This window comes from Diabrotica virgifera, chromosome 6 (genome assembly GCF_917563875.1).
Source record: "Diabrotica virgifera virgifera chromosome 6, PGI_DIABVI_V3a".
Taxonomy (NCBI): domain Eukaryota; kingdom Metazoa; phylum Arthropoda; class Insecta; order Coleoptera; family Chrysomelidae; genus Diabrotica; species Diabrotica virgifera.
In genome coordinates this window covers 77,967,547-77,990,942 of record NC_065448.1, presented here as the reverse complement: position 1 = coordinate 77,990,942, position 23,396 = coordinate 77,967,547, and the positions used below count along the sequence as shown (strand labels likewise).

The window sequence follows — 23,396 nt, the reverse complement described above, 5'->3', positions numbered from 1 at the left end:
TAGAACCTCCAGTCATAACATCACAACGGCGGTCGCTGGTCGCACGGAAACTTTCCTAACGGACTGACGGCAACATTCCGCTCATGAACACCGGGACTAAGAGTTTTCTCCACTATGCACTCTCAAATGTCTTTTTAAATCAATTGCTTGAATGAATTGCTTAACACAAATTTCACACTTGTAAGGTTTTTCTCCAGTGTGTATTCTCAAATGTGTTTTAACATGATCTGCTCGAATAAATTGCTTAAAACAAATTTCACACTTGTACGGTTTTTCTCCAGTGTGCACTCTCAAATGTCTTTTCAAAGAACTTAATGTAGTAAACTGCTTAAAACAAATTTCACACTTGTGAGGTTTTTCTCCAGTATGGACTCTCAAATGTATTTTCAAATCACCTGCTTGAGTAAATCCCTTAAAACAAATTTCACACTTATAAGGTTTTTCTCCCGTGTGCACTATTAAATGACTTTCCAAGTTACTTTTCTGAGAAAACTGCTTAAAACAAATTTCACACTTGTGAGGTTTTTCTCCAGTGTGTACTCTCATATGTGTTTTCAAATCACTCGATTGACTAAATCGCTTAAAACAAATTTCACATTTGTGTGGTTTTTCTCCGGTGTGCAATCTCAAATGCTTTTTCAAACTTCCTAATTCAGTAAAATTCTTCAAACAAATTTCACATTTATGTGGTTTTTCTCCAGTGTGCAATATCAAATGCTTTTTCAAATTTCCTGATTTAGCAAAATTCTTCAAACAAATTTCACACTTGTATGCTTTTTCTTTAGTGTGAACTATCAAATGTACTTTCAAATCACTTGATTGATTAAAGTGCTTAAAACAAATTTCACACCTGTGAGGTTTTTCTGCAGTGTGCACTCTCAAATGAATTTTCAAACTACCTGCGTTAGTAAATTGCTTAAAACAAATTTCACACTTGTAAGGTTTCTTCCCAGTGTGCACTCTCAAATGTCTTTTCAAAAAACTTGATGTAGTAAACTGCTTAAAACAAATTTCACACTTGTGAGGTTTTTCTCCAGTGTGCACTCTCAAATGTTTTTTCAAATTACTTGCGTGACTGAATTGCTTAAAACAAATTTCACACTTGTGAGATTTTTTTCCAGTCACAACTTTCCTATTTTTATTTAATGTTTTTCCTTCGGCATGTGGATTCATATAATTTCCTTCGTGAGATGAATGTTCAATTAGTGCCTCCATGATTTGCATTTTGTTATCGTGGAGAAAATCTAAAAAACAAACTGACGGTTATAATATAAAATATTAGAGTAAAAGGGAAAATTAGTAAAAACAAAATAATCAAATTTTTTTTATAATGGCATGGACTATATGTCAATCAGCCAGGCACAACATGACTAAAGGCCGCGTCAAACCATCAAATAATTTGATCAAACTGGTTTGAGCAAACTGAAAGTGACAGTTAGTGACGTCACATCCTGAGTGTTCATTGTGGATAATAATGAAAAATTTTAATTTTAAATAAAGTACAAACAAGTTAGACAACTCAATACAAAAAATTTGATCAAACTAGACTGATAGTGAGAGCACAGATTTTTAGAATTTCAAAAAAACTGCAATTGTGACGTCACTTTGACGTACTTCCGGAGTTTGCTCAAACTGTTTGATCAAATTATTTGATGGTGAGACGCGGCCTTAATATATCAAGAAGAATAAACATTTAAAGACCATAAAGTCCATAAAATATCAATAACCAAGAAAAGTTAGTTCAGTTGAGATGTAATTTAAGAGGATCGGTACGTATTTTAGGCTGCAATGCTATTCAAATGGGGATTCATTCTTTTCGAATCCGGAGAAAACTAATAAGTATTTTTGAAATATTTAAACGCAGAATGAAAGATTACGTTATTAGCGAGGGCCGAAAGTTCCTGAGAACTTCTATAATTTTTATTTTAATAAGTTACAGGGGTGAAAAACTAAGAGAAAATGTAGTGTGATTTTTAATTTCAAATATCTCATTCAAAATAAACTTTCTATTTATTCTAAGGGACTTTCGGCCCTCGCTAATAATTTAGTCTTTCATTTTGCGTTTAAATTTTTCAAAAATATTTATTGGTCTTTTCAGGATTCGAAAAAAAAATGAGCACAATGCCGTCGTAATATTTTCCAAATCTATCTTTGTCTTACAACGCACTCAGCCGAATATAATATTGTCAGTCAGACACTGACAATCATTGACAATTTTTAATATTTGACATTGCATCGGGAATATTTTGAGTTATTGATTAAATATTATTGATATATACGCTGTGAGCTCGTACGTAGAGGGGATATTTAGAAATTCGCGAGCGCCAGTAGTGGCAAGTCTGTAAACCTTTACCGGAAATTTGACATAAATGTCAAAGTGATTAATTTAAAATTAAAATTAAAAACATTAATTATAAAAAATATTAGTTGGTCAAAGCTGTGGTATATATTTTTACCTTAAATATACTTACGTTTTAAATACTGAATTTAAGTTTTTTTAATGTTCCGTAATATGTAATTATAATTAAATCTAAAAATCTTAGCGCCATCTACACGATAATTGTGAAAGTACCCGAAGTAAGAAATTCATATTTTATCAATAGAACGTCAAAATGATTAGCAAAATCTTAAAAAAATCGATTACAATTTAATTACTTTTTTGCGTTGTAAATGTTAAGCGATAACAATTAAATAATAAATTTAAAAATTACCGGTGAAAGTTGAATTAGTAATCCGCTAGGAGCGCCACCAGCGAAGCTAAGAGTGTATAGTGTATTTGATAAATAATTGATTTAAGACGTGAACTTAATAAAAAGTTATTTATTGTGTATTATTTGTGGAAGATCCAAGCAGAGAATACGTCAAGATAATATATTCTGTGATCCAAGTATATATATATATATATATATATATATATATATATATATATATATTGTTATATTTCTATTTGATATGAAAATTAAATTTTGATAATTATAAACAAAATTCAATTTAATATAAAATATTTTCAATTTTCTCAACCACGGGCATATAAATTTAGAACAACCTGTATACAACAAATTGTTATGTTTAATTTTAAGAAGTGATTAGAAGAAGCTTACGAAACTCGGGACAATGCGCCGAGAATAAACAAAGTGAATGGCGCGTACCATTATCGTTGTTCGCGGAAGGTTTGATCATTAGCCTATGCTAAATAAGACTCAGTTGAAATAGATAATAGGTCATTATCGTTGTTCGCGGAAGGTTCGATCATTAGCCTATGCTAAATAAGACTCAGTTGAAGTAGATAATAGGTCATTAAATTTTGTAAATAGTAGAAAGTAATTTTAGAATGGGAATTAACTATTTTTTTTTAAATCCATTAAGCATATTTAGAAAGATTAAAAATTGGTTTTGAGGAATACTGCGAATGAGAGTTGGTGGTGGAAGGTTGATTTGTGAATCTGGAAGGGATATTTAGAAAGTAGGTGAATGACTGAAAATAGAGATCAGAATGTTTTGAGCTGTCGAGAAGTGAAGTCCAGTAGTGGACGGTAGTGTACGGAGAGTGAGAAAGCCGGTGTAGTTCCGTGAGTGTGGAGTATCTATTGTGGAACGAGAGGTAGGCCAGGTTGAGAGTAAAGAACCTCCTTGAGCCAAGAGTTCCCGGTAGCTGATTGCAGTTTCGAAAAAGGTAGAACACAGCATCACGACAGAAGCAGGAACGAGAGCTATACGAGCTAGTTTCAAAGGAGAACATTACTGGAAGCCAGGACGAGGTTTTGATCGTAGCCAAGGATAGCAGGAAACGGGTCTTGTGTGAAGACATTCTCAGTTCACCAGAAAAAGGTCAGTCTCATTTGTTTGGACATGAATGTATGGGTTTTTCGTATTAAATACCACATTTAAAATTGAAGAACATAATCAATAATATCAGAAAAGCTTCATCAAACTTAAATAGAATTGTTGCTAATAAATCATAATAGTTAAATGTTAATAAAAACTTTCAATTGGAAACCAAAAGGAAATAAGATTCCCATGTGTAAATTTTATGTTTAAGAATAATAAGATATAGCAAATATTAAGCAGTGATTGCCATTTAAATAAAATAAACAATATTTTGATTATAATTGTAACCCATATGTGTGTATTATTTTACTCTTTTCTTTCCTATCCCGATTAGGAACCATTGAGAAATACTTAGAAGCCACGTAAGTAAGTAATTAATTTTATAAAAAGCCCTGAGATTGAAAACATATTGATATGTGATCTGGTAAATTAATTAGATTATTATTAATGCATTGATTAAATTAAATGACATATAAGAATATTATCTCATATCAATAATCAAGATCACATCAACTGTCGTCCAACGTGGAAAGAATTGAAAAGTATTTCTAGTGGCAAATTTGAAGGATAGAAAGAGTAAAGCCGGTATTTGAAAATTTATATGCCTGTGGTAAAAAGTGAGATACTTACATTTGATAACATAAAATTTTAGATCTCTTTAGGTACAAATTTTACATAACTGATTTAATATTTTATTTTTACGATATTTACATTTGATATATTTATTGACAATTTATAATATTTGGGTTAGAAAAAGTCGTCTTGGTAACATACTAGTAAAATTTCATATTTGGCGGGGACAGTACTTCTTGAAAACAAATGTCTGTGACAAGAAGCCAAAGCAAAGACAACAAAAAACAAAAAGAACATTCAAATCAAGAGAATAATTCAGACCAAGAAGATATTTTAGACAAGACAATCATGGCATCAGAACAGCAAGAATTATCAGGAATAGATAAATTATTACAAATGGTGCAACTCCAGTCACAAAGAATGGAACAGAAAATGGATGAAACACAACAAAAACTGGATGACAATCAAAGAGAAACAAAAAAAAATGGATGAAACAAAAAGAATAATGCAAGAAAATCAGAAGGAAACAAAACAAGCCATAGAAGAGAACAACAAGAAAATGGAGGAACGCATAGAAAAGTATGAAATGAAAATTCAAGATAAAATAAAGGAGTTAACGAATGGCCAGAAAAAGGAACTAGAAAATTTTTAAAAATAAGTTGGAAAATGCTATTCAAGTAGACAGAGAAGAAGTGGAAAAAAGAATCACAGAAATAGAAAAACAAGTCACCGAAAACCGGACGCAACAAAATGTAGGAGAAAGAAGAGAAATGGTTATACATAGCACAGATGACGTGAAGATAAGGTTTGGCGGGGATGTAAGAAGATTACACCCAGTGCCGTTCATAAATAGCCTGAAAAAGAAAATACAACACATCGGAAATTTCGAAACAGCAAAAGAAACTATCAGAAACCATCTCAAATATGAAGCAAGCCCGATGGTTCGATAGCAAAGAAGAAGAATTCGGCAATTGGCAACAATTTGAACAAAAATTTTTGAATTATTTCTGGGGAAAGGTCCAACAATTGGAAATTAACAAGGAATTGCAAAATGGGAAATACAATGATAGGATGGGTGTATCAGAAAGGACATATGCTTTGCAAATTTACAATAATGCAAAACATTTACAATATAATTACTCATCGGAAAAATTAGTCGAACTGATTGCAAGACATTTCGAGGAAACGCTGGAAGACCATATCACATTGCAAAATTACAAAGACATAGATAGTTTATGCCAATTCCTACAAATAAGAGAATCACGTCTAAGAGAAAGAAAATCAAGAAGGTCGCGAGAAGATTACAGGCCCCGAGAAACACAAGATTACAGTGATAGAAATCAAAATAGGAGGGACTATACAAGACGAGATTTTAATCCCAGAAGGGAAAACGAAAATAGAGACAACGGAAGAGGAAATTATGAACAAAGAAATAGGCAATGGAATGAGGACAGAAATCGAGAATACCAGAATAGAAACACCACACGCTCAAATCAAGAAAACAGAAATAATGGTAGACAAAATGAACAGGGATATCGAGAAAACCGAAACAGATCCGACAGACCAAGAGAAAATAGAAGAGAAGTAAATAATACCCAGACAGATGAATATGACGGAGAGAGACATTATGACGAAAATATAAACAACGATGAGCAACCGGCGTCTTTTCACGACGGCGCGGCGCTCACTAAAAACCAAAAATCAAACAGGAATCTTTTGTCACCCCAAGGAGTTTATTAAATTGGCAGGAAACAACGAAAAGAAAAATGGAGTTAATTTAAAATTTGTGGATGGATTTATCAACGAGAAACCAATTAAAATTATGATAGACACTGGATCTGAAATAACATTGGTCAACAGAAAACTAATAGAAGAAGTTAACTTAACAAATTTAATTTACAAAATACCTAGGGTAAATTTAGTGGGCGCAAAAACGGACATTGGCAACTATAAATGAAGGCATACGAGTAATGGTACGACTGGGTAAGAATATGTATGCACTACAATGTGTAATAATGCCAAACATGTCACATGACATGATAGTAGGAGTTGACGAATTGGCAGAAAAACATGTAGTGATAGATTTTAAAAATAATACGATGAAACTAACAGAAGAAAAAGAAAAAGAACAGGACAAGGAACATGAGAAACAAAATACGGACGAATCAGGTAAAGAACAAACAGTGGAAATGAATTTGGCAGCGAAGCAAGGACAAAGAAAAAAAAGGAGAAAAGGTCAGAAAAAGATAAAAGAAAATGAAACCTGTGGCTCCTCAAAAGAAGAGTTGAGCCCAGAAGAAGAAAATTTGAGAGTATCAGAAACAAAGGAAACCTGGGATTCCTCAAAAGAAGAGACGAGCTCAGGAGAAGAAGAAATAAAGCTAAAAAATGAAAGTGAAAAGAATATGATTGAAACAGTGGTATTTGAAGAGGAGGTATATGCAAACGAGGATGCAGAATGCACGGTAAACATGTGTGAAGAATCTGAGAAACAAGACAGAAAATTAATATGTGGAGAAGGGAAAGAAAAAGAATTGCGGTTGATGTTAAGAAACTACGAAAATTTGATCAATGAGGAAAACAGAGTGGCTAAAAAGTACGAACATTCATTTGAGGTGAAAAACTTGGGAAATTTTCGATTAAAGACTTACCCGATTCCATACAAGTATCGACAAGAGGTGAAAGAAGAAATAAATAAAATGTTGGAAGATCAAATCATCGAAAGATGTGATTCACCGTATGTTAACCCGATTGTGATAGTAAAGAAAAGCAATGGAGAATTGAGATTATGTTTAGATGCCAGGAATATCAACCAGCACACTGTATCACAATATGAATCACCTCTAAACATCGAGGCCATTTTTGGAAGAATCACCGGGTCACACATATTTTCGAAAATTGACTTAAAACACAATTTTTGGTTGATACCGTTAGCTGAAAAGTGTAGAAACTACACCGCTTTTTCTATTGATGGTATTGTCTACCGGTTTAAGGTAGTGCCATTTGGATTGCAGAGTGCTTGTGCTGCACTCGTCCGAGCTCTACATACCATTTTGAATCGCCATGAAGATTTCATAGTTCATTATATCGATGATTTATTAATTTTTGCACAAGATACTCAGAGTCATCTGGAACACATAGAAATAATTCTGGAAGAATTGGACACAGCGGGATTGAAATTAAACATTGAAAAATGTCAATTTTTTCAAAAAGAAGTCATTTATTTGGGTTTTCAATTGGACACCAAAACAGTAAGATTAGCCGAAGACAGAGTCAAGCTCATAGATGAATACCCAAGACCAACGAATTTGAAAACATTGAGAGGTTTTCTTGGCACGATTAATTATTTTAAAAAGCTGATTCCCGATTTGAGCCAAAAGAAAATCCCTCTGATAAAATTGCTTAAAAAAGGAATAAAATGGAATTGGAAAGAAGAACAGGAGGAAGCTTTCGAAACATTAAAACGAGAATTCGCAAAAGGAACGAAAATATACCACCCTATTTACAATTTACCTTTTATACTCCGAACTGATGCGTCCATACAAAAATTTGCAGGAGTTCTGTCTCAAATACAAAACGACCAAGAAGTGCCGATATGTTTTATATCTCGAGTGACTAAAACACATGAGAGAAAATATAGTGTTACAGAATTGGAGTTTGCCAGTGTACTATATTGCGTAAACAAATTGAGGTTTTACTTATTGGGAGCAAAATTCACAATCGAAACAGACCATGCAGCTTTAGTACATATCATGAAGAATAGATTAGTAAATAATAGAATACATAGAGGCATTCTATTATTACAGGAGTATGATTTTGAGTTCCGATATATAAAAGGAAAAGACAACATAATAGCCGACGCTCTAACACGGGATGAGGACACCGGAAAAAAGGAAACAATTACTCTACAGGTGGGACTAAATAAATTAATACAAGAAGAAGGGATATATTCGTTAAATGAGATAAGGACAAACCAGGAAGACCTAGAGGAAAGAGAGAAAAGAAGAGCGGAAGTAGAAAATAACATATATTTTAAGAGAATAGACGGAAAGGAACTATATTTAGTGACACAGACATTGGCCGAAAAGATAATAAAGAAATTACATGAGGACAATGGGCATATCGGTAGCAGAAAAGTTTGGCTCATTTTTAGGGAAAATTACATCAGCCGACAGGATTACCGCATTGCAAAGGAAATTACCCAGAAGTGCGATGTATGTCAAAAATATAAGAGTCGGAATTTCAAAAACGAAAATGTTGCAAAAAATATTGAAGCCCGAAACAAACTAGACATTGTAGCAATAGATATGTTAAGCGATCTAATTATGACCACTAAAAGGAACAAACATATTCTGGTAATGGTGGATGTGTTTTCAAAATACGTAAAATTATATAGTTGCCGCACCACAAAGGGGGAAGAAATATTAAGAAAAATCGACAATTTTATAGCCATAGTAGGAACACCAAAAAAGATTCTACTGGACAATGCAACGTATTTCCGAAATGATCGTTTCAAGGGACAACTTCGAGAACGAGGAATAGAGACAAATTTTGTCAGCATCAGGCATCCACAGAGTAATCCGTCGGAACGATTCATACAGGAAGTGACGAAATTTCTTCGCATTGCAACAGATGGTCAACATCGCCACTGGGACAGGAAAATGGCGGAAATAGAAAGGTATCTAAATACAATTCCGAGCACAGTAACAAAAGAGACCCCAGAATACATCATGAAGGGTGTACTGCCGATAAGGCCATGGGAAGACCAAGAGCCAAAAGAATATCAACAGGTGATTGAAACCGTACAGAGAAGATTACGGCGAAGCAACGAAAAATATATCCAAAGACAGGAACAAAATAGAAAAAGAAGACCAGTGACTTTCCAAAAGGGTGAAAAAGTACTCGTGAGGGCATTACGAGTATCAAATCTTCCTGGGGGCATTTGCGCAAAGTTGATGCCTGTTTTCGAAGGCCCGTACATCGTAAATAATGAAAATGGGATAAATAGTTATGAGTTGAGGCACAGGAACTCGGAAAAGATCCGAGGAATTTATAATATTCACGATGTATACAAATATCACGAATAAAAGACAGAATTACATGAAGTAGATAGTAAGTTAGGATATAAGACGTAGATTAAAGTAAGGAAATATACAGGGAGTTGGTTTTGCCTCGAGAAAATTTATTTAAAAATGCAGATAAATTTTATCGAATACAAGGCGGGGATTTGTTATATTTCTATTTGATATGAAAATTAAATTTTGATAATTATAAACAAAATTCAATTTAATATAAAATATTTTCAATTTTCTCAACCACGGGCATATAAATTTAGAACAACCTGTATACAACAAATTTTTATGTTTAATTTTAAGAAGTGATTAGAAGAAGCTTACGAAACTCGGGACAATGCGCCGAGAATAAACAAAGTGAATGGCGCGTACCATTATCGTTGTTCGCGGAAGGTTCGATCATTAGCCTATGCTAAATAAGACTCAGTTGAAGTAGATAATAGGTCATTAAATTTTGTAAATAGTAGAAAGTAATTTTAGAATGGGAATTAACTATTTTTTTTTGAAATCCATTAAGCATATTTAGAAAGATTAAAAATTGGTTTTGAGGAATACTGCGAATGAGAGTTGGTGGTGGAAGGTTGATTTGTGAATCTGGAAGGGATATTTAGAAAGTAGGTGAATGACTGAAAATAGAGATCAGAATGTTTTGAGCTGTCGAGAAGTGAAGTCCAGTAGTAGACGGTAGTGTACGGAGAGTGAGAAAGCCGGTGTAGTTCCGTGAGTGTGGAGTATCTATCGTGGAACGAGAGGTAGGCCAGGTTGAGAGTAAAGAACCTCCTTGAGCCAAGAGTTACCGGTAGCTGATTGCAGTTTCGAAAAAGGTAGAACACAGCATCACGACAGAAGCAGGAACGAGAGCTATACGAGCTAGTTTCAAAGGAGAACATTACTGGAAGCCAGGACGAGGTTTTGATCGCAGCCAAGGATAGCAGGAAACGGGTCTTGTGTGAAGACATTCTCAGTTCACCAGAAAAAGGTCAGTCTCATTTGTTTGGACATGAATGTATGGGTTTTTCGTATTAAATACCACATTTAAAATTGAAGAACATAATCAATAATATCAGAAAAGCTTCATCAAACTTAAATAGAATTGTTGCTAATAAATCATATATAGTTAAATGTTAATAAAAACTTTCAATTGGAAACCAAAAGGAAATAAGATTCCCATGTGTAAATGTTATGTTTAAGAATAATAAGATATAGCAAATATTAAGCAGTGATTGCCATTTAAATAAAATAAACAATATTTTGATTATAATTGTAACCCATATGTGTGTATTATTTTACTCTTTTCTTTCCTATCCCGATTAGGAACCATTGAGAAATACTTAGAAGCCACGTAAGTAAGTAATTAATTTTATAAAAAGCCCTGAGATTGAAAACATATTGATATGTGATCTGGTAAATTAATTAGATTATTATTAATGCATTGATTAAATTAAATGACATATAAGAATATTATCTCATATCAATAATCAAGATCACATCAATATATATATATATATATATATATATATATCAAACAAATGAAATAGAGAATGTGGAAAAATCCCCTTACGAACAATTCACACATCCACCATTTCAGGTTGGGAAAAATTTCTTGAATAGAATCAAAGATCCAAACACCTGTTCTTAGAAATGTGTTTCGCCCTCTTCAACCTCTCTGGGCTTATCAATAAAGATGAGAGGTTGAATATCTTTAGACACATTCCATCAAAAAAAATTTCATTTGTTTGATTTAGTTACGTTTGGTCGGTAAACCAATAACTTAGATCTTTTGATCACTGAGTGTGTTTCAAAGATTTACATCTTTTGTGTTTTTGTTTTTCATATATATATATATATATATATATATATATATATATATATAAAGGGTTGTCTACAGCTAATGCCGTTTCCCTTCCGTCAGCCAGGACTTCCATTTTTTTCGATCTTCCCAGTCTCCGTCTTCCAATCCTTTCTTAGACATGGCTTCGTCGACTTCATTTTTCCAAGATCTTCTAGGTCGTCCTCTTCTTCTCGTTCCTCTTGGGCTCCATTCTGCAACCTTGTTTATCCAAGTGTTTTCTGCTCTGCGTACGTGGCCGTACCATTTCAGTCTTCTCTCGTCTATATATTGCAGGGCATCTTTTTCCACTTGAATTCTTCTCCTTATCTCCTCATTTGTTATTCTGTCTCTTCTGGTGAGACCACAGCATCTTCTCCAGTATTCCATTTAGGTTGCCAGAATGCTTTTTTGGGTTTTTTTGTTTATGACCCAAATTTCTGCGGCATATGTCATGATGCTTCTTACTATTGTTTGGTATATCATTCTTTTTGTTTTTCCCTTGATGTTTTTATTCCAGATTACATTATGGAGTTGTCTGATGCAAGATCTGGTTTGTTCCAATCTACTTTTTATTTCTGCTTCTGTTGTTCCGCTTTTCGACATTATAAAGCCCAAATATTTAAAATTCTTCGTTCCTTTTATTTCAACTTGTTCTTCTACCTCTAAGTTTTTTACGTCTTCTTCCGATATTACTAAGTATTCCGTTTTCTTCATATTTATTTCCAGGCCCACCTTTTTGTATTCCTCTTTTAGTTTTCTTACCGTGTAACTGATATCCTCTTCATCTTGAGCCATCACCACCTGATCGTCTGCGAAACACAATGTGTAGAGATAATCGTCCCTTATCGGTATTCCCATACCCCTACACTTTGTCTTCCAAGTTGTTAGTGCGTGTTCTAAAAATATTTTAAATAGAGTCGGTGACGTTGGGCATCCCTGTAGTAATCCTTTTGTTGTTTTGAAGTTAGCAACTACCTTGTTTCCGATTTTTATATTTACTTCATTTCCACTGTACATGTTTTTGATTGCTTGTGTTAGGTTAGGTGGTATCCCTATTTTAGTCATTGCTTTGTACAGTTCTTTCCTTGGCACGGTGTCGTATGCCTTCCTAAGGTCTATAAACGCCATGTGTACATCTTTGTTCTTAGCTCTTTTTTCTCTATTGTCTGTTGTATTGTATGGATATGATCTAGACATGATTTCCCTGCTGTAAAACCTGCTTGTTCTTCTCCGATTTTACCTTCTATATTTTTCTCTATTTTGTTCCTGAGGATCCTGCCATACAGTGTTCCCATTGTAGCGATGACGCTTATCCCCCTGTAATTTTCGCAATCTTTTCTGTTACCTTTTTTGTATATCGATGTTATGTAGGCTTCCTGCCATTGTTTAGGGATGTCCTCTCAATGTATTGCTCTTTCCATGATTCGGCATATCATTCTTCTTAATTTCTGTGTTCCGTATTTGATTAGTTCCTCCACAGTTCCTCCTGGTCCTCCAGCTTTATTGTTCTTCGTGGAATTTATTGCTTCTTTCATCTCTTTGTCTGTTATGACTATTTTTTCTTCCTCTGTGGTCATTATTTTTTGTTCGTCTCCATCGATGCTGAATTCTGGTCTTTGCTCTATCAGTAGATTTTTATAGTGGTTCTCCCACTCGTCGTCTGGTATGTATTGTATAAAAGTTTTCTCTTTCCTGTTAGTTCGTAATGATTTCACAATTTTCCAGGCTTCTGAACTTCTTGTTCCTCCCATATTCTGTTCTATACTTCTACATTACTTTTCCCATTGTTCATTTTTTTCTTTCGTTGTAATAGCCCTAACTTCTCTGTTCTTATCTCTATATTGATCCAAGTATTTTGTTATTAAAGATGTTCAAAATTGTAAGCGTTCCATAATAACAATATATTATTAAAAAATCACTCTAACACTTTCCTCTTTTCTCGATTGAGTATTAGTTTTTGTTGTACAAATAAATTATTATTATTACAATCATTGAATACATAGTTAGTAAAAAAATTATCACATTTATTAACTGAATCAATAATTTGCAATTACATATAAAAATAACAGCTATCCAAGAACATTCAAAAGCCATCTCTTTAAATTAATGATGACATTTTCAAGTAGAATGACATTCTAGTAATGTTTACATATCCATACCAGTGTGAATTTTACTAGTAATTTGCCGTGTAAAGACAGAAAAGGTAGGGATACCCGTAAAATATTTTCGAATTATGTACTCATAGCCTTAAGTACTGAAATTAAAAAGATGGTACTAAGCTGAGGTAAGCTAATTAAAGCTTCCTTTCAACATCATAGGCGTGTTCAAAAACGATCTACAAAAATTTAACAACAATAACAATAATATTTTTTTTCTGATTTTGGCCTTGGTTTAGAACTAGAACCTTTAGCCACGTAATTGTATAACTTATCACTAAGTCAGGGGAGTAATGTGTAGTATGTGTGTTGAGTAAGTGTCTTGTTACTTTGCAAAGTTGACGTCATTGTCTTTGCAAAGAGACGCTAATTGTATCCGAACGTCTGCGGTCCCTCCGGTGAGTACCGATCCCACAAGGACAGAAACTATAATAACAATAATATAAGAATAATAAACAAGACGGCGAGGTCCTCAAAGTTCCATAGCAAGTTTTTTCTTTGTTGTTGTTTTCCGCGGCTCCCTATTCAATTCGAAAACTGCCTTGCTATAGACTGTCCAAGTTGCTCATCACATTTTCTCTATTGTCCTTTTCATGATCATTTTTCATTGCGTAACAAATGATAGGAAAAAGGGTAAGTCCGTGATAATACACATTTATGACATTTATTTCAACATGACATTTTAGTTAAATCTGACAGTTGTCACATTTTATTTTCAATTTGGAATAAAAACCAATCAAATGTGTTTTTTGCAGTTATAAAATGGTATACGAGGATAGATTGATATTAAACTAGCCTTTGATAGATGGCGCTACTTTGACATTTTCCATTCATGACATGACTGTCATCTGTCAAAATTTTAAAAGAAATTATGTAGTTTGGTTTTTACAGCCTCAAAAGCACGCAAATTTTGTGTTTTAGGAGAAATGGAAAAAATCGAGTATGGTTCGGTGATTAAGTTCCTCCACAAAAAGGGTAAAACGAATGTGCAAATCAAAGCCGACCTGGACGAAGTGTATGGTGGGTTGCACCTTCATTAGCAATAGTCAAATTTTCGGAAAGCTGAATTTGTTCGTGGTTGTACGAGTGTTTTTGATGATGAGCGTCCCGGGAGGCCAAATGAAGTCACCACGCCGGAAAGGATCAACAAAAAACCACCCTTTGGGTACGTTCAGCGGTGAGTGATCAATCTATGCTACTGATACATCGAATGAACTGCTCTTTATAGTCCGCTACATTTTCTGCTCCAATTTGTTTGTCAAATATTTTATTTAGCTGTCAAGAACTTAACCAAACTTTATTTTGTAATTTTGTCTACTCACACTAAACACTAAAGAAAATATAATTAATTATCATTCTGAAAACGTTCTGAATGAACATATTTTATTCAATCCATTGGGATTTTTTAAGATTTTAGTAAATTAGGTATACCTACCTATTACATAGAAGTGGTTTTACTTCATGTTAGAATTTGTTTAACTATATATGGTATACGCTCTGAGCTTCGCTGGTGTCGCTCCTAGCGGTTACTAATTCAACTTTTACCGGTAATTTTTAAATTTATTATTTAATTGTTATCGCTTAATATTTACAACGCAAAAAAGTAATTAAATTGTAATCGATTTTTTTAAGATTTTTCTAATCATTTTGACGTTCTATTGATAAAATATCAATTTCTTACTTCGGATACTTTGACAATAATCGTGTAGATGGCGCTAAGATTATAATAGATTATTTATAATTAGATATTACGGAACATTAAAAAAACTTAAATTCAGTATTTAAAACGTAAGTATATTTAAAGTAAAAATATATACCACAGCTTTGACCAACTAATATTGTTTATATTATAATTAATGTTTTTAATTTTAATTTTAAATTAATCACTTTGACATTTATGTCAAATTTCCGGTAAACGTTTACAAACTTGTCACTACTGGCGTTCGGGAATTTGTAAATATCCCCTCTACGTACGAGCTCACAGCGTATACAGCCAACCAAGGGAACTACCCCAAGTAGCAATTTGTCGACGCGACAACGTTATCTGTTATCTACCGCGTGGCAACGTTTTCTTACAACGTTGTTATTGCCTAGAAGACGACCACGGTTCTTAGACATTACTACGGTTGCCTAAATCGACTAACCAATGAACATTAAGGGTGAGATTACGTCACGAGAGTTTACTGTCATTTGAATCGTAATATGATTTTTTTCGAATCCTGAGAAAACCAAGTATTTTAGAAAAATTTAAACGCAGGATGCAAGATTACATTATTACCGAGGGCGGAAAGCCCCTTAGAATAAACAATCAGATTCTATTGAATGAAATATTTGAAATTAAATATCACACTTCTCTTTTATTTTCAGCCCTGTAACTTATTAAAATAAACATTATAGAAGTTTTCAGGGACTTTCAGCCCTCGGTAATAATGTAGTCTTTCATTCTGAGTTTAAATTTTTCAAAAATATTTATTAGTTTTCTCAGGATTCGAAAAAAATTGTAACGAGTTGAGGCGATTGACTACCCAGCTAATTGAAATAATATTCGAAAATATTACCCCAACTAACCAAGATAGCCATCGTCACACCCTTAGCTTAGCTCAGTCACTCAGGTGTGTGTTCGTCTTGTCCTAACCTTAGAATGAACTCTGAAAATTGGAATGGAAGCAAACAAAACAATATATTTTAACCAATCATGTTTATTGTTCATAAAGATATAATAAATAAAATGACTTGCAAATTGCATTAACAAATGTATTCAAATTCTTGCCAAAAACTAACAATTCTGGATTATACTTATGGCTTTTGGTAGCTGATGGTATCTTCTTGATGTCGTATGGTACTGCTGCTGATTCTGCAACAGGCTCTGGGGTTGTAGGTGTTGTATTCCACCAGGCCTACGGATGTTGGTCGTTGCAGTCTTGGTAATGCGGTTGCAGCCCTGATGACATGGTCCTCGTTGTTCTATCGCCGGCGATTTGAGGATGCTTGCAGCTCCCGGAGGGAGGAAAGTGCTTTTATTCCCAAAAACTATAAAACAGAGACACATATCAATCATCAAGAAGAAAAACCAAAATATACCTTTGCCAAATAGTATTCAGAAATAGTAATTGGCAAGGGTAAATTACATAGAATTTAGATGAGAATAGTTAAAATTCTGATTACTAAACGTGCATATTAATAGATGAAAAGAAATATAGAAACCAAACACATGGTTGAACATTTGAAGGTTAGATAAAAAAAACATTAGAAAAACTGTTAGACGGAGAAATATAATTACTGTAAGAAATTATTAAAAAAAAACTATATGCAGCTCACCCCAAGAGGAAGATGATTTGTTGAAATAAAAATGATTTATTTTTGAAGCTGCTTTGCTTTTTAAAACATTTCCACCTCCATTTTGAGAATGAGATATGGGGGTTGTCACTGTCATTAAAATGACATGACAACGAACCTTGGACGAAATTTGAAATCACGAACATGGAACACAAGAGATGATACAATGTAAATAGGGTTGCCTATTATAGAACGAGCGCCAACCAATTTTTAAAGGGGAAATGGGTAAACCAAATAGAAGAAGATAATGATTAATGAAATATTAAAGAAAATAATATAAAATAATTATTTAAAAATAAAATATCAAAGATGTGACGTTTGTAACGTTACACACTCCTCTCACCCATCAGAAAAATTTTGAACACACGTGAGAAATTTTTCTCAAAGAAAACAGAAATGTTACACACTCCCTCCACTCATCCGAAAAATTTCGAACACCGGTGAGAAATTTTTCTCAAAGAAAATAACAAGACAAAGTTCTAACCAGAAATAAATATATGCAGTAGTAATCGTTCAGAACAAATCAAAAATAAATACTCATAATAAAGTAAATATTAAGTCAGTGTGTATAGTTAATTTAAATTATTAGTCATAAAAAATTTTAAAGTACCAAAATAATTTTCAGATGTTACTCTGGGGAAAATAAAAATATTACCCAATGAATTGTAGTATTCATCACACTATAAAATATTTATTTATTATAAATAAATGACATCAGAGAATATCTATCTCTGGATAAAAATAAATGTACTTTAAAAAAATATGTAATTAATTTAAAATTATAAAGACTTAAAATATAAAGTGTAAGTATTAATCAAATTAAACTAAAAATCCAAGAAAGTAATAATTAAAGGTAAATAAGTTGACCTAAGCCAAATAATGTTGTTATTTATAAAAATGAATTGCAAATATTTAGGTATTTATATAAAATAAAAGGCACATTATAACCAAATTTAAGTAAATATAATGGATATCACATCCTAAATACAATAAATAAATAGCTATTGGAGCTACTAACAACTGAATCTCGAACAAAATAACAAGTACTCGGATAACGAGTACCTAAAGTAAGGTAATAAAAATAATAATCAATATGACAAGGTAAGTAAAAGCATATAAGTAGATAAAGATAACATAAGTATAATATGATAAAAAGAAATGCAAGTGCAACTATAGATAAACCATTAAAAAAATAAGTACCAACTATATGGAAAGCCAAATAAGACAAAGTTCTACACCAAAGGGTTTGAAAAAACTGCATAAAACCAGTCCTAAAAGACTTAACCAATAAGTTAATAAAGAGAGAGATAATGATACATAATGCAAATGTTACTTCCATCAAATGCATACCAGGGATCTACACTAGAGAACAAAATATATTGTAACAAGAATTATACTTGGCAACCCTGCCGACCGTGTGACGTAGGTTCTCCCGACGGCTGACAGCTGACATGGCGGAGACTGCTTCAAGAGTGCCTGATTGTACTCCAAGCCATTGAACTATTAGTTTTAATAATGTAGTTTGTTTCTATTTCTTTCGGTGATTATATTGCTCACAGTAAAGTTTGTGCTTATTATTATTCACCCTCGATGTGTAAGGTGCTACCCATTATTTACAGCTGAAGTTCGAGTACGAGCAAAACCCCTATAATATATCCTAACTCTCACACCCTAAACCCTCATCCCCTTATATTGGCGTCCCAACTTTGTGGCTAGGAATTAGAGACATTGTTTCGTAAGTGTTAAAGTGCTTTTAATACCAGAATTTCGCTGTAAGTACTATTTTAACCCTACTTTTTCATATCGTGGCGTGGCATCTATTTTGCGCCGATTTTCATGTTTCACCGGTATATATCGATTTTGCATGCACGATCTGAGTACGGGGAATCGATTTCGTATTTCGATTATTCGAATTGATGTTCGCTTACTTGTCGTTCTTCGCGGTGTTGCCTATGTCTAACACTGTTTCGTAGCTCTTCAAACTTTTTCAACATTTTGTTGCCAAATTTAAAATTATACCGAATTTGCTCGGATTTTAAATTAAAATATAATTATATAACTTTTTTCAATAAAATAACTTTATTGCATATAATTGTATAACTTTTCAATAAAATAACTTTATTGCATATAATTATATAACTTTTCAATAAAATAACTTTATTGCATATAATTATATACCTTTTTTCAATAAAATAACTTTATTGCATGTAATTATATTATGATTTCTCAATAAAATAACTTTTATTGCCTATACATATAACTATTTAATTTTTACAATAAAATCACTTTTATTGCCTGTGTCTGTTACATATTTAGTAATATTTGGTTATCTACTATACTTTGTACAATGTCAAAAGGTAATTCAAAAAATCCTACAGCAGGGGAATGTTCTGCTCCCGCTCTGGTAACAATGTCACAAGATCAATTTAATTCATTACTTTCGGTATTTGCTAATTCTAACAAACAAGTATCTGAAGATATTCTGGTACAAATCAGAGACCTTAATAGAACTCCTACACATACGTCAGGAGGAAACTTCGTTAAATGTACTGCTCGCTTTGATGGTACTGTTAACGCTGATGTTGAAGCTTTTCTAGACAATGTGATCACTTTTAAGGACTGTTCCCAAATAAGTGATAAAAATGCTCTTCGTGGTTTATCCATGCTTCTTAATGCTAGTGCTGCTACATGGTGGCAAGGTGTCAAAAATACCATTCTCACATGGGAAGACGCTGTACAAGCCTTGAGAGATGCCTATTCGAGAAAACTTCCTCATTTAATATTTCGAGAATTATTCTCGCGTGAACAAAATTCTAAGGAACCTACCGAACTGTTTATTTCTCGTATTCGAGCTTTGCTCGCACAATTACCTTATACCCTAACCGAAGAGGTTCAGTTGGATATGGTTTATGGCTTAATGGCGCGTAAAATACGAAAAAGGTTACCAAGGAATAAATTTCGAGACTTTAAGGAACTTTTAAGGGAATCTCGAGAAATCGAAGCATCCTTAAAGGAAGGTTTAGTTGCTACCGACTCTGATCGTCGACAAAAACCTCAATCGAATGAAGAAAAGGATTCTGTCAAACCAAAATTCAGACCGAAGTGTACATTTTGTAAAATTTTTGGCCATACTCAGCCGGAATGCAGAAAATTTAAGCAATCTAATTCTAATGATTCAGTTAGCACCTCTGTATCTCCTAGTCGTCCAAATACGAATCCTAGCACTTCAAATGTACCTTCTCAACGTTCTTCCAGTGTAGTTTGTTACGGTTGCAATACTCCTGGTTATGTTCGCACAAATTGTCCTAACTGTAAAATTTCTGTAAATCCTATTACCACAGAAGCAGCTTCTTCTGTAGAGCTTCTTTTAGCAGAAACTAACAATTTGAATAATCGTCCCCTCTTACCAATAAGTGTCTTAGGTTTGAGTGGTTGCGCATATGTTGATACTGGAGCTAAATGTACTATAGCTGGAATTAGACTATACAATCATTTTTTAAACAAAGGTCTACACTATATTTCCAAGGAAATGAGTTTAGTGCTTGCTGACGGTATAAGCCGCACGGTAACAGCTCATATTTTTGAGTGTTTGGTTCTCCTATTAGATAGATCCATACCTACAACTTTTGTGGCATTTCCTGAACACACATCAGCTAAAACTCTTCTTGGCATAGACTTCTTAAAAAATGCTGATATTATTATTAATATCTCTCAAATGAAATTCTCATTTGCTGATTCTCCTGATATTCAACATAAACTATTACGGGAACCTAACTCCTGCAATGCTTCAATTAATCTTCTTGAACTTACTTTACGACAGGACGAAGCTTCACAGTTAAATACTTCTGAGCGTAGTACTTTACAGTGCTTGATAAATCAGTACGGTGATGTTTTTATGGAACATAATGAACCTACACCATTTGCTGAGCATTGTATTAATTTAACCAGTGATATTCCAATCGCTGTGCCCCCTTATAGGACAACACCTCAGAAAGCAGAGATACTCAAAAATGAAATCCATCATTTATTGGAAATGGAAATCATTGATGAAAGCGACTCAGCTTATGCTGCACCAACTGTACTCGTTCCTAAAAAAGACGGTACCTTTCGCATGTGCGTTGATTACAGACGCCTCAACGAAATAACTGTACCAGATAGATATCCTCTACCGAGGATGGACGATCTGTTGCATGCCACCACACAGACACTATTTATGACAACAGTAGATCTGAAAAGCGGCTACCATCAAATAAGTGTTCGTCCATCAGATCGAGATAAAACTTCTTTTATTACCCCTTTTGGTATTTTTAGATTTAATCGTATGCCTTTTGGTCTACGAAACGCGCCTGCTACTTTTCAAAGGCTTATTGACCGTTTTCGTAGCGGATTACCAGGTATTACTATTTTGGCATATTTAGATGATATTATTATTTTATCTAGCTCATTTGAAAATCATATCAATGATCTAGCTAGTGTGCTTCAAAGATTACAAGTATTCAAACTGTGTGTAAATAGAGCAAAATGTACTTTTGTGCGCTCTTCAGTAAAGTATTTAGGGCACCTTCTTACGCCCAATGGGATCGCTCCTGATCCAGGGAAGATATCAGCAATTGCTGAAATGCCTATTCCACGCAATGCTAAACATGTTTTTTCATTTTTGCAAACTTGTAGTTGGTTTCGACGTTTTGTGCCAAACTTCGCAGGTATATCCAAACCTCTTTCGGATCTAACTAAGAAGAATGTAGCATTTGTTTGGGGACCGGCACAAAACCAGGCCTATGAAACTCTTAAGAGATTGCTTACGCAAGCTCCCATTCTGCAGCAAGCAACTTTTACAGATACTTTTGTAATTAAAACAGACGCAAGTTCATATGCACTTGGCGCATGTCTCCTCCAGGGGGAGGAAGAAAATGAAAAGCCGATAGAGTATGCAAGTCGCTTACTCACAGCGGCTGAAGATAACTATAGTACGACAGAGCGAGAAGCTTTAGCTATAGTATATGCAATTAATAAATTCCGGGGTTACATAGAAAGTTCGCCTATTATTGTCAAAACAGATCATCAACCGCTAAAATGGTTGATGTCACTAAAATCTCATACTGGCCGACTTGCTAGATGGGCATTAGAAGTGCAAAGTTACGACTTACGAATCGAATATGTTCCTGGACGGACGAATCGAATCGCCGATATGTTATCAAGGCCTATCTGTGGTCCAGACACGAAAGATATTTGTGACCTCTGTACTATCGCAATGGATGTACCAACGATAAGCAATAAAAAACTTAGAGAGGAACAGTTGACTGATTCACAGCTTAAAATAATTATTGATTGCCTTGAATCTGAAGAACCTGAATTAGTAGACATCAACCGATATACTGATCGCGGATATGTCATGAATCAAGGAGTCTTGTATCGGTATAATCAGGACCTTGAATGTGAGGATGCTCAGTTAGTAGTGCCTCAAAATAAAGTAGCTGAGGTTTTGAAAGAGTGCCATGACATGCCCATTGCAGGACATTATGGTGTCGAAAAGACAATCCAAAGAATTGCTCTTCGTTATTACTGGCCTACCATTAGGCGAGATGTTGTAAAGCATATAAAGAAATGCATCGACTGCCAAAGGTATAAACCTTTGAATCTAGAACCAGCAGGTCTAATTCAAACACCTGTGTTGGCACAACGCTTTGAATGTGTTGCAATTGATTTAGTGGGTCCACTACCTGTGACTGAAAAGGTAAACAGATGGATTTTTGCAGTGGAAGATACTTCCACGAAATGGATAGAAATATTCCCGTTAAAACAAGCTACTGCGGAGGAGTGCACAAAGGTACTAATAAGTGAAATATGTTTACGATACGGCACCCCTCGTAGAATAATAAGTGACAACGGACCCCAATTCGTTAGTAAAATAATGCAGCAGTTTACATACTGCCTAGGTATTCAGCAATCACTCATTCCTGTTTATCACCCTGCCTCAAATCCGGAGGAACGTAAAAATCGAGATCTTAAAATTCAGATTTCCATTTTAGTTCAAAGAGACCATACTAAATGGGATGAAGTGCTACCCAGTATACGTTTTTCTATGAATACCGTACCAAATTTAGCTACCGGTTATTCCCCGGCCTATTTGAACTTTGCGCGTGAGTTACGTACGCCCACAGATGTGCATAAAGACTTACGAGCTATTATCGCGAGTGAAACGGTTATTCCCGAGGTAACACCTTACTTGCGCAGGCATACTGACATTTTATTAAGTGCGCGAGAAAATAATGAGTTACGCCAAGACTCTTCGAAATTGTATGCAGATAAACATTTTCGCGAAACCGTTGTGTTTAACAAGGGACAGAAAGTTCTAGTAAAGACTCACATCCTTAGTAAAAGTGATGCAGGACTGTCTTCTAAATTTGCGCCGCGTCGCGATGGCCCATACCTTATCCTTAACCAACTTTCCCCCACCTCGTACGAGTTAGCAACTCTAACGCACCCAGATGTATCGATCGGAAAATACCACGTGTCTCCTCTCCATCCTTTTGTGGAAGATGATTCCGATTCGCCTGTAACTCCTCTACATGAGTTACGTAGTAGAGGTCGACCTTCAAC

At 34.1% G+C, this 23,396-nt stretch overlaps 1 protein-coding gene across 1 annotated transcript in view; it reads right to left on the bottom strand.

Annotated features, from left to right (window-relative positions):
• LOC126886450 (zinc finger protein 227-like) overlaps positions 1–23,396 on the bottom strand; it is a 284,346-nt gene that overhangs the window by 879 nt on the left and 260,071 nt on the right. The gene's annotated exons all lie outside the window — the stretch shown is intronic.